This window comes from Vicugna pacos, chromosome 13, assembly GCF_048564905.1.
Source record: "Vicugna pacos chromosome 13, VicPac4, whole genome shotgun sequence".
NCBI lineage: Eukaryota > Metazoa > Chordata > Mammalia > Artiodactyla > Camelidae > Vicugna > Vicugna pacos.
This window is the reverse complement of record NC_132999.1, coordinates 26,704,060-26,709,485: the sequence shown is the minus strand read 5'-3', so window position 1 is coordinate 26,709,485 and position 5,426 is coordinate 26,704,060.

Below are 5,426 nucleotides of genomic sequence, written 5' to 3'. Positions count from 1 at the left end.
GGCGGGGTTTACTCCTGTCTCCTCTGGCAGGCACCGATCCCCGTTGTGACACTTTCTCCCCCATGACCCATGCTGCCCTCATGCTGATCCATGGCTACTCAAGGACCCCAGGAACACCTCCTCTCCATAGACCTCTCCTCCCCAACCAACACCAGGCATTTTGAAATACATAGGTGTTAGGTGAATTTGGTTGTGGGTGGGCGGCAAAAGAAAACTGAGATTTCCAGATTCAAGAAAGTATAAGTTAACTAGCCACTCGTGATTTTCCTCCCCCCAAGAGACGTGGCAGAAGAGGAAGGCCTTTCTAAGTAGCAGAGCAGAAACATCCCTCTTTCTGGAGGGCATGGAAAGAGGAAATCTGTAGCAAGCTGTTGTATAACAGATAGCACAGGTAGCAAGGGCAAGGAGAAGGGGTGGTGGGAGCAAGACTGAAAGAGGCTTAATCAGTGCTGGGTTTTCTAAGCTAGCCGACTGAATCCATGCCTCAAGGAGGGCTACCCAATAAATAGTTAAATAGATGAATGAATGAATGAATGAATGATGTAAAATGAAACAATATAAGGAAAGTTCTGCTCTGGTAAACTTACCTAGGATGTTCTAATCCAAAAATGAAAGAGGAGTTGATTTTAATTTCAGATAGCCTTTCAGTTTCATGTTTTATTTCTTTATTTGATTTTATTTTGGTTTGCATACGAGGGAGGGACACCATTATCTTTCCAAGGCTTTACCTATCTAATGACCCTGACCCTGATCCAGGAGGCACTTGGATACTAAGCGTCAACAAGAGCTCCTAAGAGCAGAGCAGATCACACCCCTACAGTCCTATCACCCAACATGACAATAGCAGAAAAGCTCTGGCATACTTCCGCAGGAACACGGAGCAAACTGCAGTGGTAACTCTGTAGAAGGGCCTGATATTCAAGCCATGAGGACAGGTAGGGCTGGCAGGGGAAGCACAGTTCTGGAGAACACTGAGAATCAAGAGGAAAGGACCGAGGTTGATTTTAGGAACCCAAGTGTAAGAAGGTAGCAACTCCATAAAGAACAGAACCAGCCAGAAGGTTGGCCAAAACACAAAAGGGAAGATATTCTAGATCCAGTACTGGCAAGAAACAGAAACAACAGCATCAAGGTTGGCTGGGATTGTGGGTGGCATTTCCCTCATCCGTCTATTAGGCCCTGAGTAGATGGAGAAATCTGGATTGTCCATACCTCAGAGTCCTCTGATCAGGGAAATTGGGGTGCTGTTCTGGTGTATGAGGGTCTTCTGTCAATAACTTGAGGGGAGCAGAGAGTAGCAGTTACACAGAAGCAACCCGATATAGGAAAGAACAGGTGAATATATGCACCGGTTCAAAACCGGTGACAGAGAATGCAAGACTAGGAGACAAGGACAAATGATACAGATCTACAGCGATGTTGGAATGGATACAATGAGGCCAAAGTTTGGGGCAAAGTAGAGGTTTCACAACACTTTTTCAAGGACATGTGCTATTTACTGTAGATCACACTAGTTTAAACACCCAGGTCAGTGTGAATACCAAGCAAACACTGTGACCTAAGCAAGTCCAGACCATCCAAGCTTGGCCTGCCACCTGACATCATTGCTGTAATTCTCCAAGGAGCAGCCACATGTGGATCTGAGATCTGAGGTGGAGATGGTCATGGGAGCAGATGACACATGAGGGAAAAAATGTTGTTTTAACAGGCAGAGCAAGAATTCCTCCTAGGGAGAATCTTCCTTTGTTCATTAAAAAAATCTAAAGCAGCTTAAAAAGAAAATATCATTCTGGGGGATACATAAACAGAAGCTAAGGCATGAGAAGAGAGAAATAATGTACACTACATTCAAAATTAATAGGAGTTTGGGGCTATAGGAAAGAGAGATTAGTGAAAAGGAGGGGAAGCGGAGAAAAATTAGTCAGTGAGACTAGACCACCTGTACAGAATAAAGAGAGAACAGTGGAAACTCCTCCATTGCCAGGGTCACCAAAAGATATTTTAAAACAATGAGACCTGTATCAGTCAGCAATTGCTGCATAACAAATGATCCCCAAACACAAAACAACAAGTCATTGTTTCTTGCTCACACATCTATGAGTTAGCAGAAAGTCTAGACTGGGTGTGGCTCTAGTTCATGTGTTTGTTTCAGGCCTATGACACATGGTCTTCATTCTTCTGTGATGAGTGGGATACCTCGTGCACATTTTTTTCTTGACAATGGCAGAATTACTAGAGTCAGATCTTTCCTCCCAAGCTCATTTCAAGCCTCTGCTTGTGTTACCTCTGATAACATTCTGTTGACTGAAGCAAGTCACATGACCAAGCCTATTATCAATGGAATATAGAAGTAAACTCCTCTGATGGAGGAGGGAGTAGCAGTTGGGAGTAGATGTTTGCTAAACAGTGATCCTAACCTACCAAAAGCTTCATGCTGAATTTGAAATTGTTTTCACTGCTGCCAAGCAAATTCTTTCTTAGACTCCTCAACCTTCAATAGGAGTACTGCAAATACAAATTGTTTGAGTTGATTGTGGGGTCCACAGACATATGGCATGCTCCTACTCTAAGGCCCCTCAAGCATTCAGTTGCTGCCCTTTAAAGATAACAAAGAACATTCCTTTCTTAATACCTACCTGCCTTACCTGAACTAACTACTCTAGACAATGATCAGCTTTACCATGCCCGGAAGCCTGACCACCAGAACTGGTCACAACGCCCTACCCTTTCCTGACCCCCTCCCTTCCCTGTGGCGTCAACATTAACCACTCAGAGAACTGTGCATGAGCTGATCACGTACCCTGTGACCCCTCTGTGGAAGAATCACATAAGCATAAGGAGTTAAAGGTTACCCTTCTTTATGAAAGACTTCAACAACCAACTCTCAGGGCACACAGATACCTCTTGTCTGTGGCCCGCTATTGCCTATAACAGCGTACTCAGTAAACACCTTTTTATCTTCCTCCTTTGTCTGATAAATCCTTTTACTGCCCACGTAAGAGCCTGCCAAATTCCACAACACTGATCTTGTAGAGGATTTAAGGCAGAGGAGCAACATGATGTAGGACAGAGAATGCAGATGGAAATCGTGGAGTGATTCCTAGCAGAGAAAACAGAGTCAAAGATGGCCATGATCATCTAAGCATCCTGAGAGTCACAGGCATCTTGAGAAAAGCAGGGGAGTAAGGATTGGAACCAATCTTCCTGAGATCTCAAGGAGAGCTCAGCTGTCAACAGCATTACCTAAGAAGTTAATAATGGCGTTAGTGAACGAGGCTAGACTGCCATTCACTGCTGGCAGGGAGCTACGGCTGGACAGGGCAAGCTCTAGAAAGAAGTCTGGGGGCTCATTCTGAGCAGCTGGGTGGAAAGTACCAACTAGCTCAAGACAGGAAAAAGAAGGATCCAAAGGTTCTTCTTTGAGTATAGCATAAGGGTTTTTTCTTAAGAATAAGATAAAAAAAAAAGACCAAGTCTTTATACACAGTCAATGCAGAACTATTAGGTAGCCTAGCTTGAAGCTTAGTTACCGTATACACTTAATTAGGACACTTCAAACCACCTGACACCGACAGCATTGCGCACTGACCTTCAGGGAGACAGAGAAGGCACCAATTGCCATGTTGAAAACCTGCTCAATACCAGGAACTAGATACACTACTTTATTACCTGATTTAATCCTCACAAGACCTCTTCTCCCCACAGGTAGGAACGTCTATTCCCCCTCTATGGACAAGGAAGGTCAAACAGAATGCTTGACCTGTTCCTAATGGAAAGGCCAGGTTAAACATCCCAGGTGGTCATGAAGCCACTCAGCTGTAGCGAGAAGAGGACCATGGAAGCAAAGAGTCAGTGAATTGCCACAAACAGGTCTTTGGTTGGGTGGATTTATGAGGACTCCTGGGACGCTGTTAGAGCTTGAGAGGAAAGAAACAGCCTAGATGGGCTTTTACGGCTGTGAGTCGTGTGACGTTCTGCAACCTCAAAGCCCTTACAGCCGGGAAGCAGATCAAGTCCCTTGGGCCTGAATGAAGAAAACTTATCTAAAGTTATGCATTAATCTTACCCTCCATCTATCTTGACAGATGCCTCAACTGCTCTATCTCCAAAGCCAGAAAAGGACAAAAGAGCTGGGGCAGGGGAAAGCACTGACATTTAATAAATGCTCTTTTGTGCCATCTAAGTGTAAGTCAGTAGATTTTAAAATGCCAAATGATAAAGAGTATAAAAGCACCTCCTATCGCATGACACTACTATAGGCCAGTAAGTTTAGGAAGAATGATGAAGTCAGAAAAAAATTACTTTATTGGCTTTAACACACTTACCTGTGCTTCAGACCCCCAAATAACCATCTTCTATAAGTTAAATAAACATTTGTTGATACCCAAAAACAAAACAAAAACAATCAAATTCTCAAAATGGTCCTAATTACTTGATGACCCAGTCTTTGTTGGCCTTCAGGATAGCCTACAATTAACGCAATTAATGATGACATATAGAAAGAGATTTAAACTTTCTCAATATTACAAAATAGCATTTTCTTGTGCATGCAGCTGGTTCGCAAGCTTCATGAACTTTCTCATAAGTTTATTCCAAAACTGTCCAGGGAAAGCCAATAATTGAACATTTTTAGAGAAGGTGAGGTGAGCAATTTGCTTTTAAGCTCATGACACACTACTCACTTGCTTTCTGGAAGCCTTCAGATACGCATCCAAATTTCTGTGGCAAATTTTCTGGTCTCAGTTTTTCAAGCACCTTGAAATAAGTTCAGTACTCAGTAACACTGAGGCTTCATAGATGTCAAAAACTGCAGTTGGAACAAACAAACAAACAAACAAACAAACAAACAAACACACACAACTTATGTTGAGAAGAATGAATCTCTCCCAAAAGGCAGAACATTTCCTTTATCTCCATTCCTTGCTCGCTCTCCACTTCTCCTGAGAGAACTCATTTGATGTTAAGTTTATCAAGATGTTAAATTTATCAAGAGGAAAGGCTCAGAAGGGAGATCATATTCAAACTTGCTGGAGATGAAATGCATTTATTTTTACAACAAGGCTTCCATTTTCCATCCCGAATTCCTTCTGACTGCTCAGGTGCCAATTGGACTGGTAGCTGGCTGCTTGTGTGTTTCAGAGTCCAACAGAAACTGTTTTTACGGCAGTATTTTGGTCTTATCCTGATATGTTACTTGCCAAGAGCTATTCACCCAGACTTACCAAACTTAACTTCAAGAAAAACTCCTGCCTAGTAAAAGAATACCATTAGGGCTATTATCAAGGCAAGGATCTGAGAATTCCTTATTTCACTTTACCATGCACTTGCTAATGTGCACATTAAATGAAAAAAAAAACAATTATAGATATTCAATGTTTTCCTCTGTTCAACAAATACATTGCTTTATCAGTGTTAAATATCTCAAT